The sequence below is a fragment of the Vidua chalybeata genome, chromosome Z, assembly GCF_026979565.1.
Source record: "Vidua chalybeata isolate OUT-0048 chromosome Z, bVidCha1 merged haplotype, whole genome shotgun sequence".
NCBI classification, from domain to species: domain Eukaryota; kingdom Metazoa; phylum Chordata; class Aves; order Passeriformes; family Viduidae; genus Vidua; species Vidua chalybeata.
Window position 1 is genome coordinate 15035176 of NC_071570.1, and position 26460 is coordinate 15061635.

Genomic DNA, 26460 nt, shown 5'->3' on the forward strand with positions numbered 1-26460 from the left:
CGGGGGTAGTGAGTCACTGGAACAGGTTGTCAGGGAAATTGTGGATGCCCCATCTCTGGATGTGTCCAAGAGCCAGCTAGATGAGGCTCTGAGCAACCTGGTCTGGTGGCAGGTTTCCATGCCTGTGACAGGGAGATTGGAATCAGATGTTCTTTAAGGTTCCTTCCAACCCAAGCCTTACTGATTCTATGATTCCATGACTCACCTATACAGAACATATACAGATTTAGAATGACTTAATCTAACTTTAGTCAGATTATCTTTCTCAAACAATTCCTCTTCTTGAATATATTAAGATAACTCCATTACTGACAAGGTTGCTACCATTGTTATTTGCCCTTTACACACATACTTCTGTAACTTTATGGCATTTTGGGTAAACAGAGAAGGACTCTTTGTTTTGGCAAAAGAGAGGAATCATAGCGCCCGAACTTGGAATTAGAATATTTTTCTTTTACTAAAAAGTCTGCGTAAATATTTTGAGACTACTGCATATCATTGTATTGTGAACTCAACCCTTAATCATTTAATTGTGATTTGTTTCCAGACAAGATATGAAACCATTAGATATGTCATAATTTCTTCACATTCATTAAATGAACATTGAAAGAACAAATCCTTTTAGACAAGTAGCTCTTAACAACGGTTTGTGAAGATCTCATGCATTTCCTACTTTTGGTAAGTTCATTGAAACTTCGAAGTTCATTGAAGTTGATCTTACTGGTACTCATTTCATAATAAACATGAGAACACTTGGCAAAAATGTTGGGGGTAACTTTCTTAATATATTATACCTCATCACTAATGAAGATATTCATCTATGTTGTGAGCAGTACATTAAATTAGCTAAAAAGTTCTTGGCAGTGCATTCTGATGTGGGTGAACCAATAGAAAAAATACGCTTGATAATTTTTTCTCCTTCTCCATTACAGGCAAAAAACTCAAAGCTTATATTTAAGTTAGTAAACATTGCATGTCAATACCTTTGTTAGTGGTTTCTGAAGGCTTTGTTCACTCTTTCATTCCTCTCTTCTTACATTTAATAACAAAGGCGTAAAATATATACTCTGAAATACCATAGCTCTTATTCTGCTGCCATTGGCAATAAGATACTTGTGTTAAAATGATAGAGACTCATTACTGTGGATCTAATCTAATCTAATCTGGACAAAAATTGAGTTAAGCGGCTGGGACAAACTGGGGTTTTTTAAAAATACTAGAAAAAGCACCCTCTACTTTCAGCATTTGGAGATTAATGCTGACTTTCCTAAAGAAAACTTACCAAATTACTGCAAAATATTATTCTCATATCTTAGTAAATTCCATAAGCATGATATCCCATTTTATTGTAGTGTGAGTTGCTTCTCCATCTGAGAAATTTAGGAACAAAATAACCTCAAGCTTTATGTATAATTCCACATTTTATCATTCAGTTCATTTGCTTCTAATCTAACTAAGCACCATGCTTGTGAACAGAGAATGAGTCAGGTTAACAGGTATGATTAACAGGTATTTGCTATTAACTCATGGATCAGCTGGCAAGAATTGCCAGACTATGATGTTTTTTCACTATTTACTTTTTTGTCAGCACCAGAACATATGGACTATTCATGTCTTGTTCTATATTCATACCATGCAGGCCATGCTTTGAATTTCTAAGGTCATATTTTAATCAGCCTCAGATGAAAATTAAACTTGGTTTTAAGATGAGTTACAAAAAGAGGCAACATTTATCACAATAAATTTCTTGAAGAATATTTAAAACAATGCAATTTGTTTAAAAATCAGGCTTCTACAAGGGCTAAAATAATCTAAATAGGAAGTTATGTGTTAGATTCAAATTGATATTTACAAGTTCAGTACTTCATTTAAATTTCTTTTAATGTACTTGACTTATTGTTTTTATGTCAATATATTGAGCACTTAATTTCTTCAGGAAGATGAGAGTTTGTTCCAAAGGATTTCTCACTGGAATAAAGAAAATACGGGTCATTAATTACATGGAGCATGAAATTTGTGACTGGCCTCTGAAGTCAATTACCTACTTGAAGTTCAGCAGCACTTTCACATTTTCTTGCTAAATATTTTATGGTTTCATGCTTCAGTGAGTATATAAGGTGTGAGTGTATAAGGTAGTGGTGGTATTATTCTTATTTTTTTAAATTATTATTATTACTATTATTATCATCATAATAATTATTATCATTATTATTTTTAAAATGAAGACATTTTAAATGGGCTGAAAGGAGAGGTGACTGTTAAAGTACACAATCCTATGAAAATCTTTAGCAAACACTTAACTTCAGAGGTCACTATTTTTTAGTAAATAGAACCACTCATGGGTCTGTTTTCTGAAGCTGAATCTAAATTCAAGTGCTTCACTTAATCAGTATTCAATTTTGTTAAATTATTAATTTAATTTAATTATACTAATTATTTAATCAGTATTTATTATGTTAATTAGTGTTTGACATGGGGTTATAGAAAATGCATAGACTTTTATTCTTATGAAATTTTATCTTAGCCTCCTAAATATATTATAGGATCTAAAAATATAGAACTGTAGACTATTAAGTAACAATCTTAAAATAAAATAAAACTGGAATATATGTGAAGTGAGCAGCATAAATTAAAGCACCAACATCTGAATATAGCACATGCCACCCACTGTGAATAACAGTGGAATAGGTATTAGCTTCACAGCCCACAAAGCTGAGGCTTGTGGGCACTTGAATGCTACTCCTCTGTTTCATATTTGCTCATCTGTTAATTCTGAATTACTTAATCCCTTGGCAGAACCTACCCAGCCACAAATCATTATTAAAGGCCTGATTTTCCTCAGAAGTAAATATATTTTTTACTCTTACTTCTCTACATGCTTAAGAGCTAAAACAGTAGCAAATTTGAATAATCAGTTACATTGGGATTATTTTTATTAAAGAATAACAAAGGGAGTTTTAAGGTTAAACAACATTGAGATATTGTGGTGGCCATGAACTTTGAGCTAATTATTTCTGTGATGAGGTAATGGTGGTGTCCACCTCTAAAGACAAGAAGGTGTACCACATGATCAGCAGACCAAAAGTGAATATGTGAAAATCAAAGCTTAAGGTATTGTATGCCTTTCATGCTTATCAGGGAGATGAAAATCCTCTTCTTTGGGATGGAAATGGTATAATAACAACCAATATGAGCAAATGTAGAACCACAGGGATCAGCTGAGGAAAACATATATAAAAAAAGAATGTCACTGAAAACCACTCCACTGTCATAACAAGAAACACTTTCATATGTGACCAATCACAGTTTGGTAGTCAAGAGACCAAAGTCAGTAAAAAAAAAAAAAATACAATAAGAAAAAGAAAAAAGATCAAAAAAGCATGATAGACTAGAAAAGTTAATCCACAAATATGACAGTAACACAGCATTTTAGATGAGTTAGGCAAAAGAACTGTTCACCTACAGCTTCAGGAGAAAAGAAAAAGTAGGGAGTGAATGGAATATATGAGAAGTTCCTCAGCCTATGACAAGTCATGGATTTCCATTTTGGCAGCTGGCTCAAGATCTAGAGAAAGATTAGTGTATGCTACTGAGGAAAAGGAATTAGTGCATTTCTCTCATTAAAGATGGATGGGGTCGTGAGGTCAGTGCTTTGCCTTCCTGAGTCAAATTTCATGCTGTTCAAACTTTTTCAAGATGCACCAGCTTGTCTTGTGTGACCCATCACCGGCAGTAGGCTCTTCAGTTACCACTGCAGCAGCAGCAAAGGCTAATGCCTTAAATCAGAAGCAACAAAGAAGAGTTTCATTAATTCCTTTAATGTTCCTTCAGTACAAAAATGCATTTCCTTAATATATATTTCAAAAAATGGATTTGACAAAACAGCATTTGCTGCAAAGCTCAAATTGTAATGAAATTTACATTATAAAGGTTGACAATATGATCATGATATTTAAAATCTCTTGAACAAGATCCTTTCCACACTGATGTCAAATTACTTGAATTCAAGTGGTGTTATGGTCCATCCTGATGTTCTGTAGGGATATTTCCAAAGAAAATCAATCTATTCTGATGCAATTTATTCTCTTGTGGCACTCTCAAAATTCATATAGCAGGAGTTAAACATAGATCTTTTGAATTTACCATGTTTTATGAACATGGCAAAGATTGAAAGGATCTTATGGCCAAAAGAAATTATTTGTAAATACATGATAAGAGGTGGTGTTAAGTCTGCCTTTTCTTCAGACATCAGAATGGACCTATCTATGTGAATAGGAAAAGTACCTTGTCTGTCTACAAGTTAGCAGCTCTGCAGAACATATACATGATGATAGAGCATGGAAATTTCACTCATTTTACATTTCCACCATTTTTCCAATTTTTACAATTTTGGCATCTGTCTTGTAAAACTAGGTGATTTTCTTAACATTTCACATCTGAAATAATGAGTTTATAAGAGGCTCCAAATAGCATTCTATTCTCTATTTTAGAAAAAAAAAAGGGAGGGGGGGGGTGGGGAAGGGGGAAGGACATCGGGCATGTGAGCCCTCACAGAATGTGGCTGTCTTGGTTCTGGCCAGGAAAAGGTTATTTTTTTCAAGTAGCCAGGAGGGGACATGGCTAGGACACAGAAGTTATTCAATACCACCTCGTGTCATTGCCAGGAGTTAGGGAGAAGGCAGTCTTTTCCAGTGAGAAGGGGTTCCTTCCACTGAGAAAATGGAAGGAGCCACTATCTATTGTTGTGTGTTTTTTCTGTGGGAATCATTCATCTTCTTAGACCTTTTGTTATTAATATTGTCGCTGTTACTGTTCATTTCTGTATCTCATTGCTGTTTCCAGTAAATTGCTCTAATCCCAACCTGTGATCTTTGTCCTTTGTGGCTCCAGCAGGAGCGGGGCAGGAGAGGGAAAGCAGTGTGTGTTTTTTTCTGTGAGAGTACTAAACTGGAGACTACCATTCCTAAGCCACAATAGTGGCTGTTTTCAACTGCATGAGATATCATTTTCTGGAGAGTGAAAACACAAACGTAAGTAATACTCCTTTTTTTATTTTTTTCCTTTTTGTATACAAGTAAAACATAAGACATTTCAGGACCTGTCCCTGTATTTTTCCCATCAATTAATGCATAATTGCTTGTTGAACTGGGATTTGCACCCAGCAATAGACCTGTGTTATTCTAAAATGAATAGTTCTTTCTGTAACAAATAGCAAACTATGAATATCTGTAGGAGGCATTAACCCAAGTAAGAAGTGAAGACCATAACAAAAGGTAAACAGAACATAACCAATCAATTGCTTTAAGATAACTATCGAAACAAGGAAAAACTGTTTTTCAAAGCATTAGAAACTTAGTTAAGATCTTCTATTAAATTCTAATAGATAAAACACAGTCCTCAGCAATTCAGATGTCCAAAAAGATGAAGCATTCCAAAATGAAAATATGTATTTAAAATTTTTTAACCCTAAGCAATGCCAATAAAGCTTTATCTTAAAATATAGAATCACAGAATCACACAGTCAATTAATTTGGAAAAGACCTCTAAGATCATAAGTGCAACCTATGACCAAACACCACCTTGTCAACCAGACCATGACACTGAGTGCCACTGGATATCCAGTCTTTCTACATTTCCAGAGACAGTGACTGCACCACCTTCCTGAGCAGCCCATTCCAATGCCCAGTCAGATGACCATGAATACAGATGAATATGATGAAAATATCATAATCAAGTTAGAATTATTCCAATTAATGGTAGCAGGAGAAAAAAAAAAAAAAAACATCCTAACCAGAAGGACAAAACTTCACACACCTAAATCTCCATCCACAATTAAATCAAATAATCTGTTAATTGCGAAAAGGAGAAAAATACCTGCATACACATACAGTCTGTAGTGTGTAATAACTTCCAATACAATCAGAAAATATTTGAGTTGAGGAGAGATTTATACATGAAGACTGGAGAATTACAAGACAAGACATTTCTGAATTTAGTGAACAGCATGTCAGCTGGGGAACTTATGGTAGGAGAAATGCAGTTATGATGAATTAATCACTATGAGAACAGTGAGATAAAAGCCTTGCACTATCTTGGACTTATTTTGTAGCCCTTGTTGAGAAAAAGGACAATGATCTGCTTATGAGATGTGCCATTCCTGAAGTCTCTAATCTAAACTTTTCTATAATGATTAATTTATTGCCACTGCAAGTAACATTTATCTGAATCAGGACATTAGAAAAGCTGCTATCTAGTTACACCCCTTTTTGTTTTTATATCACAGACTAGTTAGTCTTAATCCAATAATCCCCATTTTACTCTGATACAGCACTTCTTGCAAGGATTTTGCAAATAAGAACTCTTTTATATCTCATCATGATGTGCCTTGTGCATTGTGTTATCTTTTAGGATTCCACATTTTTCAGTTGTTGTCTCTGTCCTGCTGCCTAGTTGCCCTCTCCTAACAATTTTTATACCCTTCTGTCAAATATAATTGAATCTGATCAACAGGATTGAGTTTGAAGGCACTTAGGTTCCTACAGATGTCATGAAAATTGGCATCTGAACAGAGAAAGGGGTAAATGGCTTCCATTTTGTAAGCCAGTTAGCATGCACAGAGTCTAAAAAGTCATGGTATGTACTGCCTTTGCCAAGTACTGTGTTTGACCACATTGCAGGAGCTGGGTAGAAAGCTAACTACCTGTACATACAATATCAGTAACACCTCCTACATCTCAATTTCCCTGCATTCTGTGGAGCTGATTCCTGCAGAAACACAGGTGCAAGATGTTGCTGATATGCTGACAAAAAGACCCATTGCTCTCTAAAACACAGAAAAGGCAGGCATACAGGTTCTCCAGCAAATTACCCCACCAAAAAAAGAGGTGAGAATACAGCTTGTCCCATGTCAGCAAATCTCCTATTTAAATCTATTAAGAGCCCTGGATCCCATGCAATTTTCAAAAGCCAAAAACTGCTGATCTTTTGTTGTCTTTATTTAATATATGTTCTTTGTTCTCATCAGAAAACCAGCCCTGATTAGTTTTCACATTTCAAATTTGGAAATCACTTGTAACCATTATTATAGTGAGTTAAACCACAACTGATTCTGCTTCCATTTAGAATTCTAATTTACTAGAGTTTGACCTGTGTCAACACGGTGTGTTTATTTAAAAAGTCTTGTCAAGATCAGCCTGGATTTTACTCCCTCCTTCTCAATATAGCTAAAAAATTATAAGCTGATAGTTCACTAAACACCTGACTTGTTTCAACACTTCTTTCAGCACACTTCATTTTTAATATACTGCCATTGTAACTGTCTTTTTCCTACCCTGTTCTATACATGATGAGGTCAGGTCAATGAACAGCTGAAGCCTCTTTTTTGTTTTCCCCCTGAGTCAGTAATAATGAATGTATTGTTTGTGAAAGGTTTAGAGCTGATAGCAAAAATAGAGGTAGCACTAATCTGGCCTTTGGCTGTCAGAGCAACTTGATTCTGAATTCATTGCGAGGGGGTGAGAAGCACCATCTCCTGGGTAATAATTCAATCCTATCTTTCTGTTCATTGAGCCCATAGACTTCCTTTGCCACATTAATTCCACTTGAACTATAATAGCCTCCTGGCTGGGAACTGCTATTGATAAATCACAAGAGAAACTGGCAAACTGACATTGGAGGTGGACAAGCAATTGTGCACAATAGGAAAATTCAAAATGAAGTGGGATCAATAACTAGCATTGTCAGGAAAAAAGGTATAGCTTTTTTTTCCCTGATTTTAGACAGTTTAAGACATGCTACAAGCACTTACACTACTGGAGATTTTTAATTCCTGTTACTATTTTACTTCAGGCAGAATTCTTCAATCAACTATTAGTTAATTAAATATGAAACAATCCAAATTAAATTAACCAATGCCTGCTTTCACTCCAAGTCACAGTATCATAATAATATTTTGTTCTTCTGTCTCTTTATCTATTTTACAGAATTTTATCCTTCACTCATGCAGGAGCTCTCAAGAATCTGCCCTGGAGGATGCCCACTGTATTCAGTAAGTCCCTGAATGATAACAATCAGACTGTCAGGAATGAAATAATCTATGGCTACTTATGTATTGGAGAAAAAATGAAACTTGCAACCCACTTGTCCATAGCTAGAGCACATAACCATCTATTGTCATTAGATGCCATCCTCACCTCCACCTCATTTTAAATTTCCTGTTGCATTTTATATGCTGCATCTTTTCCCCAGTGGCTCTGATCTTCAAAAACTCACAGGTCTGTATAACTTCGTTTATGCAAGCAATCCAACTGAAATCAAAAGGACTATATGCAGCTAATGAAAATATGCATGGTTTATAAACCCATGAGAGACTATGGACTTAATGATCTCTTCAAGAGTGGATTTCATCTTGTAAAATGCTCATGGCTCACACAATTCCAGGATAACATGAACCTTGGTGTGGAACTTGTTCATAATTGATAAGGCTGATCAATATTTGGCAATTCCCTCCATGAAGTGCATCTAGATTCACGTTCCAATTTATAACGAATGCTACAAAGAAAAAAAAACCAAAAACCAACCAACAAACAAAAAAACTACACAAACCCCCACCCCAAAAAAAAAAAAAAAAACCTGCTTAAAAAAAGGCAAGCACCTGGGATTATTATTAAAAAAGGAAAACAGATTAGGTTGTTGATATTTTCAATTTAAATTTAAGGCAGATGTTTCCCCTAGTAATAAGACACATATATTCCATTTGAAAGAAAATCATTTCAGTTTCTCTTTTCATTTTTTTCTGTAGTACAACTTGGAAAACAAATATTGTTTTTAAATAACTGCATTTTGTTTTGAAACTTCCCATGCTAAAGAAACCATTTCCCACAACCTGTACTGGGTAACTTCCATTTTGCGTATGCCATTTTATTTACAATTTCCAAATGTACTGTGGTAGTCAAGTGAAGTTCGCATTTCAGTTTAAACACGTTTTTGACGCAACATAATACCTTGCTCCAATTACTCTGAAAGTTTTATATTTTGGGCTTGCTAGCCATCTGTATTTTTTCTTTTTTCTTAATTTTTGCCCCACCTCCCCTTGGCCCCCTCTGCCCCATTCTTGCTTTTCCAATTCTCAGTGGATCTCAGAATTTCACAGTATTGTTAGGGTTGGAAAGGACCTCTGGGGATCATCCAGTCCAACCTCCATGCCAAGGTGAGAAAGCAGGTACAGGGTTTTGAATGTCTCCAGGTAGGGAGAGTCCGCAACCTCCCCAGGCAGCTGTTCCAGTGCTCTGCCACCCTCAGTGTAAAGAAATTCTTCCTCATGTCAAGGTGTAACTTCTTGTGTTTCAGTTTATGTCCATTGCTCCTTGTCTTGTTTCTGGGCATCACTGAGAAGAGTCTGGCACCATCCTCCTGACACCCATCTATGAATTTCTATGTACTGATGAGATCCCCTCTCAGTCTTCTCCAGACCAAACAGTCCCAGCTCCCAGAGTCTCTCCTCGTGAGAGAGAAGCTCCAGACCCCTGATCATCCTTGTGGCTGTCCACTGGACCCTCTCCAGTAGCTCCTTGTGTCCCTTGTGCTGAGGAGCCCAGAACTGGACACAGCACTCCAGGTGTGGCCTCACTAGGGCTGAGTAGAGGGGGAGGATCACCTCCCTCGACCTGCTGGTCACACTCTTCCCAATGCACCCCAGGATGACATTGGCCCTCCTGGCCACGGGGGCACTGATGGCTCATGGACAGCTTGTGATGCACCAGCAGTCCCAGGTCCTTTTGCACAGAGCTGCTCTGTAGGAGGGCAGCCCCAGCCTGTGCTGGCATTTGGGACTGTTCCTCCCCAGGTGCAGTACTCATCACTTGCCCTTGTGGACCCTCTACCCAACTCTCCAACTTAACAAGGCCCTGCTGAATGGCAGTACTGCCTTCAGGTTTACCAGCCACCCCCCTCAGTTTTGTAGGACTTAGTGATAAGAATTTCATTCAGTAACATGAGATGCTATCACAGATGCCACCTACATACCTTAAAGAGTGTCTCAGAGCTGCTGCCTCTGTGATGTGAAGATAACTGTACCAGTGATGGTACTGTTCACTGGAGGACATCAGTGATGGATGGACATCATCCTTCACTGGAGGAGGACATCACTGATGGCCACATGGGAACAGTGGGACATGGCCTGCAGAACATCACACTGGGTAACTCACAGTGATTAGGAAGATAAAGCAGGGTGTGTTGAGAGATCAACTGTGCTGGATAAAGGCTAAAAAGAAAAAAAAAAAAAAAGAATAGGATGAATACTTTCACTCCACTGGGAAGATGAGAGCTACTTAATATGTTTGTGGACATCCCTAGAATGGATTTTTAATCAACAATTCTCACTTACTGGAAGAGTGAGCCTATGAACAGACTAATACTACTGAGTGATATTATGGGCCATTCATCTGCTTAACTTGTCTGAAAATTTGAGCCACCAGTGAAGGATTATTATTGATTTTCAGGCTGTCTTTGTTAAATGCCTGATATACTGTACCACTCTCTTATTCCACTCTCCCTTCATTGTCACTGATATTTAAATGAAACCCACCTATTATCAAATCAATCACGCCTGATAACACTACTCAGAGTAAGATGATGTTCATCATATTTACCCACTGAGACTGAAAGATGGAATTTCAATCACTCAGGAAATGTACATTTAATTTATTTATTGCTTTTGATAAACTGGGAACTACTGCAGCAATTAATTAAAGCTATTTAACATACTCTATATGAGGCAGGAACTATTGCCTTGTGGTTGAGATGTTGAACTGAACTGAAGAGTTGTCGTTTTTGCTTCTGGTTTTGGCAAAGGTTTCTCTTGTAACTTTAGCAAAAGTGATCAATTTCTCTGGGCCACAGCTCTGGCAATAAAAAATTAGCTACAAAATTTTCTGTAACTTAAAAAATAAGGACAAGACTCTACTTTTCATGTGTAGGTAACTATGCTGACAGATAAGAAATGGAGAAAGTTGAAAAAGCCACAGTTAAAGAAAGAGGTTTTGTCATAGAAAATAAAAAGAAAAATGTAACAGTGTCTGCATGTCTGCCTGGGGTTCACCAGTCAGGAACAATCCCCAGAAATTATCTTAGCAGCTCAGACAGAGAGAGTGGGATGGAGATTTCACATTGGGAGTCTAATGAGCAATGAATTTCCAGGACATCAGTACTCCATCATCTTTGGCATAATAAAACCTCAGAAAAAAAAATAGACCCAAAAATCTTTGGGAGTTTGAACAGATGAAAAAAGAAAAGAAAATCTTCTTTTTGGATTTTCCAATTAGCAAAGGCCTAATCTTGAGTATGAAGTAGCTTATTAGCAGATGTAAGAAATAGAAGGAAAAAAATGCTTATTTAATTTAATATCTATATTTACTCTAAAGGACTTGAATTTTACAGTCTGTTTCACATAGTCTTAATGTCAAAATCTGAGCTTCAGGGTTTTCATACAGTTTGGGTAATCTGAGGACACATGTCCCAAGAGAGGAGTTTCTACACTGTCTCAAGAACTGAGAGAGAACCCAGGAGTAAACCCATATCTTCCTTGTATGTAATGCTACAAATAGGAGTATCTGATGAAAGTAAAGCAGTAATTACTGTTACAGATACCCTATGAATATGCTGTTTCCAAAAAAATTTATTGTAAGTCTATCATTACAAGCAATAAAACTTTCTTTAGTAGCTTGTAAAATCATTTTGGCAGAACTGTTTGCAATATATAAATTGTATCGGGATATTTTGTCCTTAGGTTTAGACTTTTCCAAAGATTGCTGACATATATCCCAAACTACTTCTATTAAACTATTATTTTCAGTAGCCTTTTAAATTATCTACATTGATTTGATTTATGCAGACTTCTGTGATTAAAAAATGGAAAATATTTTGTCAGCAACAGACCGTATATGCATTATTTTCTGTAGCCTCTGCAATGAACCCATTCCTTCCAATGGAGCCAGTTCTCCAAGCTGGAGACTGTTAGTTACTTCAAGCAGTTACTTGAATTCTAATGGCATAAATAAGCAGTGCCTACATAAAAAGACATAACCAAATATATATTTTATGGCCTATGTTTCTTTTATCCTGCAATATTGTCTGACATGTAGAAGGAGATATCCTCTTATATGAAATTATCTTTTCCACTTTAATTCACCTTATTTTTCTTACTGCCTTTCTTACTGAAATGAAGTACATGTGAATTTGTCCTTCTCTGCAGCATAGTGATTTACCCATAGCTGTTTGGAAGAGCGTATTTCAGTCTTCTACTGAATGGACCATTGCTGAGGTGTTGTGGGCAAAGTGAACTATTATTTAGGAGCCCACAACACCTCAGCAATGGTCCATTCAGTAGAAGACTGAAATAAATAATAATAGTTCTAATAATATAATTATAAATAATAATAGTTCTAATAATAATAATTCCTAAATAATAGTTCACTTTGTTTAGCCAGAGAGGAACAAAGGAGGTTGATACCAGGATGTAGATTAGGTGAATGAAGTTCAGACAGCAGCTCCATCTGACTCAACTCTTTCTAGGCTAAACCAGGGCAGGACTGCCAGGGTGTTGAGAGGAGGACCTTGTTTCTGATGGCTTTTCGTATTATTTCACAGCAGAATGTGACCCAAAGGCTTGGTGAAAGAATTAGGTCTCTCTTGGGTGACCTCTGAGACCAGAACTCACAATTTTTACCAAAATGAATATGCTGAGTCCAAGTAATTTATCAAAGAACACAGGTTATCTAGGGAAGTAACTGAGAAATGTTACTATGAATATTTTCAATACCCAGTCATCTATACCCTTCTTTTCCTATGTAATTAATAGTTTTTGTTGTCCAAGAAAAGCAGTTTGTTTATAGATTTTACCTAGTTTCTGAACTACTACATGGCTGCATTTTAAGCAAATTATACCTTGGATGCAAGGCAAAAAGGGGAAACTCGTGGTGCACAGGTAGTATTTAAATAGAACTTATATGTTCACAGGGACTTATGAATAATTTTTCCCTCAATAAGGGGGAAGAAAAGGTACCAGTTCATACTAGAGCTGGAATATATATGTATATATATCAATAGGTTAAAATTATTCTGATTGTATATACTGTCTAGTCATGGCCTCCATGGCTAAAGAGCTATTTGATTTACACATTTGCAAGAACCAAGCTGATTTATAGAGACAAAATAATCTCAACATTTGATGTCTAAATAGTCTCTTTTGCAAGAACTCTGAGACAGTATCCAGTATCTGAAAGTTTAGTGCTAAATTGCTAGGTGCTTGATAACACCTTTTTTTTTTTTTTAGCACAGGATGTCTGTCCTATTATTATCAAAATGTCTGTAGAAGAGTTTATTAAGAGCATGAGATGTGGTGTCTAATAGGAACAGTAAGAAAAACAACAATTCAGTGATGCTCTTCAATTACCTCTGAATCCAAAACCCCCCCAAAAAAGCCCCCCAGGAAACAAAACAAACACAACCTACCTCCCCATAACTAGAGAACCTGGGGATAATGACATTCATTGCAAATAGGAGCAAATACTTCAGTTCTTGGTATGAATTTTTTCCTGTATTAAAATAGAAGCAATAAATGTGAGCAGCATTTTCACACTTTCTTCATGACTTTGTATATTACCCCAACAGCTCTTATTGCAGAAGAGTTCAGTGGCAGCATCAAAAGGACCATTGCCACCAGGGAGTTGTTCTTTTGTGGGAGGACTGGAGTCAAACTCGGGAAGTGACTGAAAATCAGAAGGGAAATAGATGAAATTTCTACTTCACTGAAAGCAGCCCTTTCCACACTTGTACAATGCCCTGTGATTTCTTTTTATTCTGGAAAGACATGCTGACTGTTTTTTTCTGGAATAGAGAAAATCACAAATAGGGAAATTCACACTCTGAATTTTCCTGAGTGGCTCTGAATATATTTCTTAACCTTTTCTCCCTCCTGTTCCCTCATTTATAATGTTCAGATTTGCAAAGACTTTTCAGTGTGTTAATCTTCATTTAACACTGATCAGAGGAACCTCAGAGGGGAAAAAGACAGATTCTCAGATTATGTAAATCAGTATAGCTCTGCTGTTACTGTTGTACAACTGCTGACATTTTGGGGCACAGAGCTCATAAAACACTGTGTTTAAAAAACAATGCCAAACCATGGGTTCTGGTACTGCAAAGGATTTAAATAGCCACATAGAAATTGCAGCTGCATCAAAAATAGAAGGAATTGCAGCTAAACTAGCCCACCTTGCGTGGTAGCACTTCATATCTTCTTCATATGCAGCAGCTGTTACACCTGAGTCTGGTGTGCCTACAGTCCCCTTTGTGAACACACGCACAAACTTGTGGGTTCAACACTAATGTTTAACTGACAGATGAATAAATAAATAAGCCTCTCCTTTTGGAAGAATTTCAACCCTGAATATTTTTATCTACATTTTACAAACACATTGAGAAAACTAATAAAGGCATTAATTACATCCGTCCAGAGAGATCCAGCCATACTAGCATTATGAAGCCATGATATACAAAACACAGCATCACCCTTTCCATTCCCATGCTGAAAGTTGCTTTCCTCTGTAATGACAGGTTGAGAAGTACACAGCTATTCTTTGAGTCAGTTGTAGAAACCAGCAGGATAAGACATTAACAAGCTTAAAAGGTATTACCTGTCTAGCCCTACCAGGAGGTTTATGCTGACTGTAGGGGTTTCATATATCTCTTATACTTTCATGAGGGAATTAGTTAAAATTGTTATAGTGGAAAGTATTTGATTTAGATTAATCTGGATTTCTCAAGCAGTGGAGACTCATTACTCTGATTGGCTGTTCTACCCATACTGCCCTTAATGCTCTAACTATATACTCAGGAAAAAGCCTTCAGTTCAAAGCTCTTGATGGATAAGTAAAATGGATCATTATTATCTTTTCAAGAAACCTTTAAAAGTCTTAGAAGAGCAAACTGAAAAATATATGTGAGATATATCCTCCAGTATTCAATGTGGGCAAACATCAGGTTTTTGCCTTCTCAGATGACAAGATTTCTCATCTTGAGAGAAAGAGAGCTATATGTTAATCTTTTCACCTAAGAGGTAGCCCTGACAATCTTACAGTGCTGGTGCAATTCATGTCGTGTTTCTAGTATTGACTGCATTACATGAGGTGGGATGTCCTAGGAATGCCCCAGTTAGTGTACCAAAACACAATGTGTTTCCATACTTTTCTTAGTGTGCCTCTTCAGTTCTGCATGTAAATACAAATCAGAGATCTTTCCAGGCAGAAACCATCAGAGCTATTAATGGGGACATATAGGGAAGTGAGAACTTTAGTGCCAGAAGCCCTCTGTCACTGTAAGGACAGGATATTCCCAAATAATTTTTTTTTTTTTTGGAAGCTGGTGTCAATCAGACAAGTTTTATGATAGTGATGCATGGGTGAGTGCCCAGTTATGTTTTAATGTCTAATCTTTCAGCCATGCAGGCTGCTAAATCCTGGCATGGAGTAAAAATATCTGGTTTGTTCCTTTGGACTGTGCTTTGGGCTCTGATCTCAAACGTTTTAAAAGAACAGACATGTGAAGGGAATAGGCATTTCATGATACTGAAGTCTTTCGAGTGATCTAAAACAGTAGATGTCTATCCTTCTTTATGGATTACATGCATTTCTAAGATGTCCATTGATCTTGCTTAGACAGTTTTTAAAAATTATCAGAATTATTAACAGTTCAGAGAAAGCTTGACATCAGCAGCCAATAATTCTTGTAACTGTGTATTTATAAGCTCTGCAATGCTAATATCTTAATGTTAGAATTATCTCCAATACAGTGATTCAGAGGCAGATGATCTGACAGAGGAAGCTACATTTTAAAAGTGCTATCAGAGATAATGTGTGGAGTCTTGACCTGATTCAATTAGAGCTTTGCCCTTATGTTACCCAAGGGCATATTATCCAGCATTTATAAAGACATTGGCTTGGATAAATGAATGAGAAAAAAAGCACTATTGTTTACTCAGCAGGAGATGGACTGTGGAAATGGTAAGATTACCCTCTCGTACAGACACAAAATCTTATAAACACATGCATGCAGGCACGTGCGCACACACACACACACACGCGCATAGAGGCACAGTACACATACACAGGCAAGCACATGCGTAAAACCCTAACAAAATCTCCTCAAAGTCATCTCCATTCTCCATTACCAAAACATCATATTTTAAATATGAGAGACAAAGCTAGGCAATTTTGAGTTTTCATTTTTTTTTTCCATTTGGATGCAAAAACCGGGTCCATTTTCGGTGGTTTATATACATGTAATTAGCAGTTTAATTTCCTCAGAGGCTAAATTAGCCCTATGAATTTATTTAATAAAGAATAAGATTCAGTGCCAGGGCTGCGGCTGCGGCTCAGCCTCAGCTCTGCACTGCCCTCTGCTGCCTCCCCGGCTGCGGTCAGCCCGGCCTCGGGCACCAAACCCCGGCCGGGGAGCTGCTCACCAGAGAACCTGAAGGAACATCACTCATCTTAAAACCTCATTTACCGAGGATTCCTACCCTCCCTTTTTTATTTTCCAGTCACTGAAAATGCGACAAATATATTTCTACACCCATGTTTGTTTGTTTGTTTGTTTTTTTCCTAGCAAACTCCTAGATTATACTCATTACCCTAGTAGCCTTGTAACAAACCCTTTCACACAGGTTAGTTCAATAATAGATTGCATCATGGGCCTGTACATAATCCATAAAGCTCAAGAAAATAATGTCACACAAAGCATCATCCATCATTCCTGAAGCAATCTGATAACTCTTGTTATCAGATTGGGGTGCCTTGTTTTCTGCAAAATCTAATTCAGGAATTATATAATATTCTGATTTAAAATGTCTTTTAATAGGGGGAAATGAATTAATCTGTTGCAAAGGAGGGAAATTTTCTCTTGGAACAGGCTGTGCTGATCACCAACCCTTGTCAAAGAAGTTAATTTGTCAGCTAAGAAATGGCCTGCAACTCTGATCTGAAAGTCTTACTTTTCTAGATGCCTTACACATCCACCTCCAAAAGCACCTTTTGCATCTCATGAAATTTATACAGCACCTTTTATTTAAGCAGTCCAAAATGCAGGGCAGACCTGATTATACAGAAATGATAATAATCCTGGATAATATTAATGGTAAAATTTAAAATTATTAAACACCTATAATAAATTATACTATTATATATCAGATTACTGTATTTTGAGACATTACTTTCTTTGTTGTTTAAATGCAGCCTCTAAGATAACACACAGAGCATAGCTATACAAAAAGCAGTATAAAGAATAATAAATAAATAAATAAAATCTTATGTAGTATAATTGCAGAGGGAATTTTAAAAGAAGCAGAAGGTAATGAGCCTACTGGAATTTAGCCAGAAATAATGGCCCTTTGTTTCTGGTGTACTTAAGGAACTACAGCTGGCATCACATTGGCTAATAAGCACAGAAGCCTGGCAGGAAATGAGATCAATTAATTTGAAGGATTGTATTCTGACTAGCTAAAGATTCAAGGCCAGATTGCATCTTTAGATCTGCACAGTGAGAGACCCTATAGAAACAGAGAGTTAGCTCCTGGCAAACAAAACAGCCGGAACTGTGACATCTAGCACACACCTTCCTGCAATGTTTTCATTGGGCTGGAGTCATGGAAAGACTCCATGAGAAATTGGGAACTGTGATTTCCTTTTTAGCCTTGAGCAGTTTCAAGAAGGTATCAGGGAAAAGGTACATGTGGAAGCTATTTTCTGCATGTGAAGAACTGAGAAAAAAAAGACACAAATTCATTACAGAAGAAAAAATTCTTCTTCTTTTGACAATACATTAAGAATGGATCTTACCTGTTATGCAAACACAAATCTGGCTGTCTTGGTGGAAGACTACTCCAGAAAGTATACCTCACAGGCTTTTCCTCATTTCTTGATATTTGTGGAAAAGTATGGTCTGATCTTCATGAAGGCCAAGTATAAATCAAATAGCTCTGTGCATTTCTTTCAAATATACAAACTGAGGAAGGTGGCTTCAAAGACTTAACACAGCTGGAACAGAAAATTAATCAATGTATCTCTCAAGAATTTCTCACTTTCCACTGCTGTTACTCCATTCTATCTCTCAGTGTTGTTCTTATGATCTCTCTGTTCAAGCCTAAGAGCAGCACCCACATTTTCAGAGTCCCACATTTTCATGGCTGTCATGCCTCTGTGATTTTTTCATTGGTAAATGAACTACAGAAACTTATTGTCTTTTAAAAGAGGAGATAAATTCTAACTGCTATTTTCCTCATCTAGCACAATAATTCAAATGCAATGCACCATTATGCATTTCTGGTTTTCTCTTTTTTTTTTTTTTTTTTTTTTTTTTTTGCAATAAATTGACCCTTGGCACCTGAATTTGGGATCACTTATGTTTGAAGACAATCTAGGAGCTGAACACTGCAAGGTACAAGGATCTTGGTCATCATATTGGGGAGCAGCCAATAGGTTTCCATGCACTAATGTCCTGAACTTTTTTTGCTTATTGTCTCAGGAAAATATGCATGCTGACAGACAATGCACTGGTTCTGGAAGCTCTGATTCAGTATTGTGAAAGTCAACTTAAAACAGGCAACTTGGCAAGATTGTCAAATAGGGCTATCTGGCTAATACGTGGCAGCATCCTTGAAGGAAAAACATGGAAAATAAATGTCACCCACTTAAAGTGGCTGTGTTGCCTTGGGAGCAGAATCAGATGATAAATGCATTATTGTAAAATGTGAGAGACGCTGTCTTGTAAGACACTGTGTACAGAGAGGAAGGGAGGTCAATGAAAGAAGTAAAATTTTTCTTATTGCGCCCCAATGGTTAATATTACATCTCTGAGGAAACACAGCCAGAAGGATCCACTAGATCATCCCAAATCACCTCATCTCATATCACACATTTCAAAACATCATCTTGTTATCTATACACTGAGAATATAAGTTTTGTCTTGCCAAAGCATAAATTGTGTTTTGGCAAAAACATAAATCACCCTTGCTATTAGAAATGAATAACTTTGGGGTTTGAAATTACCTCAGGTCCAGCCATCAGTTCTTGTTTTGCATTTCTCAAGCAGGACATTGTCTCACAAAGGAGATCTCACCCAAAGTGTGGTTACTGAATTACACAGGCATTTCAGTACACACTCTACAGCTGCGCGTCACTTTTCCTGCCCCGATCGGCTCCCACGAACGTGGCTTGGCGCCTCGGCTTCTCATCAGGGTCGGTGCCGCCGCTACTTCTGGGCGCTTCTGCAGCTGTGCCCCGGGGTGGGCTGGCCGCATTTTGTCGTCCGCACGAGGGACAGAAACGAAGAGGCAGGGAATTGTCCAAATCCATCTGCATGGCGGCTGGATGATTTATTGGTCACAGGAGCCGCAATGGAGAAGCCGCAGCTGCTCCCAGCCTTGCCTGGACGAATCTGGCCCCAAGGCCATAGGGGTGGGACAGGGGAGGACAGGAACCCTCCGCCCAATGAGCACAGACGCCGTGGCTGTGACATTGCCACAACGGCCAATGGGGACACGACAGGGGCGGACACGGGGGTTGAGGGCCAGTGTGACCGTGGGAATGAGGTGACGGACACGGAACTGCCGAGGACTGGACGGGGGAGTGGTCACAGGAGAGGCAGGGAAGAGAACCCAATGTCCGGCAGCCTGGGGCTAACTTCCGTGGAGGGGGAAAACACGGGGGATACACGAGGATACATGGAACTGGTAAGCTAACAAAGACTAGAACCCCAAATCTGAACCTAAAACCCAGGATGCAACACATTCCCTATTGCACAAAATTTAAAGACATGTTGCCCCTTCTAGTCAAATTGAAACCAAAATATCACTGTAATATAAAACTCTTGACAAGTAATTTTCTGAAGTTGGTCAGGAAAAATCTTCATTTGCTTGGCTTTTCTTTAAGAATTACTTAAACTTGTACTGTCAAATCATCCTCTAGAAGCCTATTTTAAAATATTCTTATGGCAGTACAAGAGTTCTTATTTCGCATTTATTGTTCTGTGTGGTGGCTTTTAAAGGCTTCCAATATTTTAGAAAGGACACTAATGCTATGAAAATGTTTTCTCCTTCTGCTAGTTTACTGACAGCTCTTAGAGCTAGGCATTCTCAAGGTAAGTTTCCACCATGTCACTTCTGTTGATTTTAGCTGGAATCATGCAGCAAAAACCATGGTGGATTTATCTCAGTAACTCTAGATGTTCACAGAATGTGTGTGTGTGTGTGTGTGTGTGTGTGTGCGCATGTGTGCGCATGTGTGCGTGTGTGTACACCAGGCTGTACAAAGAGTGTACACTTCTTGCAGTGCCCATAGAGAATGTGATACATATAAGAAGCAGTCTTTCTGACCTATTTAAGCCTTCATTGAATCAAGATGGACTCAAATACATTCCTCTTTCTTCCCATTCACTGCACAATGACGACTCTCTGGGCAGAGGGCACCCACCCCTTAACTGCCTAAAGTTAGATCGTGTCACGGCTTCCATCCCACTTAGAATTACTTACAAACTGCAATAGCCTTACTAGAATCCAGCCTTTTTAGGCCATTGGAGCAGGCAAAGAATTCAGGGATCAATGACTGGTAAAATCTTCTTTGTTTCATGTAGTGTCCTATGGCTGAAACATAGATGTTGAATTTTGTAAACTCACAAGTGTTTCCATCATCTGCACTTCTGCTGCAGCTCATCTGGATTGAAAGTAGTCCACTAAAGGTTCCAAGTTCCTGACACTGAGTGGGGTGCGCTGGTGATATCAGAGTCCATCAAGGACTCTCATTTTAAAGCAAAGAGGAAGATTGTGAAGAATGTTTTACAAGGCCAAAATGCATTCCACACTGTGAAAAACCACCACAAAAAGAGATCTGTTTTTCAGGATATTTTCATTCTTCAGGAACTAGATTTAGAGGGAGATGAAAGACCACATAAACCTGTTTCTAAAACTAACAGAGAGGATTGGATCTTGGAGCTGATGCAGGAAGCACTACATATTATCAGTACTGAAAACATTAGAGCCAGATAAACTCTTTCACTATCTGTCACCAAAGCTCTTTTGTGTGTTTACTCACATGGGAAAATAAGAAACCCTACTGGCAAGTAATAATCTTTAAACTGGAGCTAAATAATGAAAGGTCCTTAATTTCTGCATCATATCCAATAACAACAAAAATCAACTGCAGTATCACTCACTGCAGTATCAATAACAAGACTGAATGCAAAGAAATTATTTTGAGTTATTAGAGCGGTATGTATGCTTCTCACTCAGAGTTCCTTTAAAGTTGCAGTTTTTCTGATTCATCCACAGAGCTGTGTTATATCATGTCAAACTAAAGTAGGTTTGAACTGGCCTGTCACAAAACAAGTTATAGCACAACATAATCAATATCTCAAACAATGGATCATTGTATGTACACAATACCATCATAGGGACCTGTACAGGAAATTAAAATTACCCAAATTGCCAGTTTGGAAATAAAAATGTACTTTATCAGGTCTTCTTCTTTGTTCCCACAGAATATGCACAGTTTATTCTTTTCTCAGGACAGATCCAGAAAGCAGACAGATGAGCTCTGGGTAAAACTCTACAGCAAACTTTTCTCATTAAATTGTATTCAGGGATTGCCTACCTCTGCTTCGCATGGTACTGCACAAGGCAGCAATGACTGTATTGCTCTGAAGGAGACCATTACCAACAATGGCTGCAACTCTGGCATGGACGAGAAATGGAATTTCATTATAACTGCATTCAAAGGTATTTCAATCAGCACTGATTGCTGCCTCTTTTTAAAGAAAAAAAAACTGAGTAGATTCAGAGATTGTGGGAATCACACCCCATGATTTCCTACTCCCTGGTCTTTATTCTTACAAAAACAGTACATGCGCGCTCCTGCTTATCTTTTGGCAGTGTTACCATGCAGCCTGAAGCATTCAAAAGGCTAGATTTTGTCACATAATCTAAAATAGTTAGAAACCATATATTTGGGGTTGTTGGGATGAGGATGCGGCCCATTTTTTTGTTCAAATCAACATTAAAGCAAGGTAAAGAAATCTAGTGGTAGAGACAGGTATCAACTGGACAGGTGCGACTTTTTGTCCATAAAATTGATTCATGGTGTTTTCCCCTCTCCAGAAACACTGGTATGCCTCTTGCCATCTGAGGCATCACGTTAGGGAATGATGTTGGTCAGACTACTCCTGCCTCTTGCTCTTTAGCCTTTTAGTCTGAAGTGCAAACTGTGATGCCTGTGTTTTGGATGAAAACATTTCCTTTTCCAGCTGAAATTGGACTGAGACCACAAAACAACCCCTACTGGAACAAGTTACAGTGTCTGCCCTTAAACTGGCATAAGTTTAATCTACAAGTATATGAATTAAAAGAAAAATATAGAGTTCATCAGTAGTTTTTCTAACATTGCCCAGACATACTTGGAGCAAAAAATAATTTTACAGGACTGGTGTTCAGCCTATAAATATCAGTCAAACATTTTCTGTAGCAGTGACCTTAGACATAAAAACTGTGATAAATCCTTGGCTTTTCTGTTCTTTGCTGGGTAAACAATTCTTAAATACATCCACAAATAATGTAAAGAAAAAAAATATATATATATGAAAACTTATACATAACTGTGCTTGGATGCATGTACATAATTACAATTTTTAAATATTTTTAATACATCTCTCTAAAGGCAATGTTGCTACTTTAGAGGAATGAAAGTCCAAAATTATTGTCCTTCCACATAGAAAACTGAATTCAGTTTCCTCTCAAGGTCTGGATATGAGAAAACATGAAGATCACTCTAATCATCTTCCATCATAGGTATATATTCTTGATTAATTTCTCCACCAAACAGCTCAGTCCATTCCATCCCTTGGCCCCACCAGGTGTGGTTGCATGCTTTGTCTATCAAAACATGAATGTGTGATCTTCTTCCAGGCTGTTCTCCTCGTGTATACAAAAAAAAAAAAAAAAAAAAACCCAGTTGTGGCCTTTTAGGACGCCTAAAAACCGAAATTGCAGAAATAAGTGGGAGACATATTAGCAGAATTTTATTGGAGCCAGGCAGAGACTGAGATCAATGCCCTGGATTCGTCACTGCGGAAGCAGCAACCTGGCTTGTGGAGATTTAAAAAGAAATTACTCAATTAAGGTGTAATGGCCCTCCAGCCTCCCCAGGCTGTGAGTGAGAGCAGACATATTTACAATCACAGGGTATAATAAAACTCTACCCAGTTATATCAAATCAGTGGGCCTAAATTAGTCAGCAACATCCTGATTAGGTGTTGTGCCTTTGTGTGTGTGTGTGTGTGTATGTGTGTGTGTGTGTGTGTGTGTGTGTGTGTTGGATGATTTATAATAAGATTGGTTAGGACTGTCAAAAGAGATTTTAAAATTACCTTCCAAGTGGGACAAGGTGGAAGAGAGGGATATGGAAGTTTCAGAAAAACAATTGTACTGCCTTACTGCAAAGTATTGCAGAGAATAGAGGTGAAGAAATATTACATTTGTCAATGTGTTTGTAGGATGAATTATCTCACACACACTCAGACACAGACACACACATACATACATAAGGGAGGCAAAGTTCATTTTCCATTGAGAGTTTTTATTATGGTAGGGTTTCTCATCACCATTTAATTATCCTTACAGAGAGATTTACCTTTTTTTAAATGAGACTTATTTATGCTTGCAAGTATTGAAGGACCATGTAAGCACAGCAAAGTGGAATCCTCCATTTATCCAGAAGTCAGAGATGATTGTAAGCAGGTGGTCCAACTACTTTGGAAAAAATCTTTCTCCCCTCCAGGCCTCTCCCCACCTCTTTCTCTTCAACCAGCCCAGGAAAAATGATAATCAGGAATTTAACCCAGAGGTGCATAAAGGAAGCTGTCAGCCTATTTTCTTCTGGAGAGGGCAGCAGTACAGTTTGGTCTAAGTATAGTGTATTTATGAATCCAAAACATTAGTCATTACTTTCATAATACTGCTGAGAAGGCAGGGAAGAAGCCTTTTTTAGCCAGGACGGCAACAGCAGCAACATCTCAAAGGTGAGGGAGGTTAGAACAGGTTATTTTTTGCCACTATGACTCCACTCTTTTTGCTTTTCCAACCATTCATGACATTTCTTTCCTTGATATGTGCAATATCTCCCAAACTCCCGGCCACCCTGAAATTTTTCAGCTGACTGACCATGCCCACTAGGTGTGACGCACTCCAGAAAGGGCTTTCCATGCTTGTTAGTTCCTCCTGCTGCCATAATCCTAAAAAGGAAGTATTTTTACAGGGCAGTAATGCGTGGCAGACTTCACCTTCCCTAAAATATGGATGAGGAATGGTTTCAGTGATTGAGCACAAAATGAAAAAGCCTTTATACTGGTTCCCCCAAAGGGAGAAGATTATCCTCTATGCCATCATTACAGCACAGTAAAAAACAAAACAAAACCAATCAAAACAGTACTTTATATCAAATACAGCTTTTTTAGGGTAACAAAGTGCATACTGTCAGCAGTTCAAAAACTAGACATTATGTCATTGTTATTTCTTAGGAAGCTATCAATGTAAGAATGGCATTAGTATCGGGGTGCACATGTGCTAAGCTAATCACCACCCACCTCACGGTGTTGTGTTGGGTTTTCTTAGCTGTAAACACATGAGTACTACCAATACTTGTCAGTCACTTGCCCACACTTACATGCTTTTGGCACAATATTTCTGTTCGTCTTTTTCTGCCCTGCTGTGTGGAAAGTTGGAAAGAGTGCAGCTGTATAAAGCAATGGATAGCACATTTTTTATGAGTGAAATTTATGGAGTAATGTATCTACTTTTAGCATGACTATTGTTAAACCTGGAGATCAAGCAAAGTGACACTGAATATATTGCTTTATCAATTGGATTCGTTCAAGTGAAAAATGCTGATCATGCCATGTCTATCCCCTGGGTGCAGAAACACTACTTCACTACTGGAGCGGTCGATACATAAAAGTCAAATTCATTATAATTTGTAGCTTTTTTTTTCTTGAAGAAGAACGCAGTTCTCAGTACATCAATATCAACTCTTAAATCCACATTGGATGGAGAGTGTACAGCACAGTAATTCAATCTCTTTACACTTAATATGGTCAGGAAGGGAGAATGAAAACAGCCTCTTGTAAAATGATGGAAAAACCAGGATGCAATCATTCTGATGGAGCTGTGCAAAGGAGTCATTTTACACCATTCGTTACCAGGGCAACAGAAATACAGTGAGCCCCATACATCTAACAGGTGACATTTTAGCTAAGAAATTGCTTCTTTGGTATTTTTTCTGTCTATGAAAAACAATGTTACTAGCGTTTTCACTTGTCATGTACTATAGGGCAACATATTCCTGCTGACAGGCCCATAATGGAAAAATAGAGCAGTTAAATAGTATTACAGTCTAACTTTTAGGATACATGCTAATCTGCTCTTTAAAGAGACTTCAGACATTTTCAAACACCCTGGAGACTTGAGTGACTGGAAATTTCTTCATGAGTGTATATAGATGAATAGACAGATGTGTTTAGTGGAAACAAAAAAACCTCTTTCCCAATCTTTCTGATTTAGTTAAAACATGGAAAGAGATATATTTTTTTTTTTTTGGTAGACAAATACACTGCAGTGTTTGTAAAGACCACCCACAAACACTCTAGTGCCAGATACCTCAAATGGGTTAGTTTCCATATATTTCTAGCAATGATTGCACCAATTATTTCTGGACCATATGCATGAAGGTAACATTTCTGATCCCTGCATGGTTGCTACTGAATTCATGAAGGGACAAGGCTTGATTTCTATTCCATAGTTTTACATCCAGACGGGATTAAAGATTTACCATGGGCTTTTGTGGGTTTGTGAATGAATCTGTGCATCTCCTTTTTTTTTTTTTTTTTTTTTTTTTTTTTAATTGGAGCTGCCCCAGGAGTAGCGTAGCACTCTGGTACTGAGGTAATTCCAGAAGCTGGTGTTGACTGAAACCCCCTGAGAACTGACTATTTCTATCTCTGGTCAGTGACGTTCCTTAAGTAAGGAATCAGCACAGTGATGGAGTAGTAACATCCACTGACAGGTCACAGAGGTCATGGAGCATCAAGATTAAGAAAAAACTGAGAAATTTGGAGAAAATCAATGTAATTTTATTCAAAGAAACCTTTGTTTGAGTTCATGAGGGCAGCACCTGCTAATGACTGAGAAGAGAAATCCAGTTGCATAGAGGAGGCCAGACAATCTTTGATTAAATTGGTAGATACAAGCCCTGTGCACAGCAGAAAATAGTGACATCAGTTGTGGAATTTGATGTAGGACCTAGGCTATAACATGGGGAATTGTAAAAAGAATAACATAATAAACAACATGTAAGTACAGAAACCATT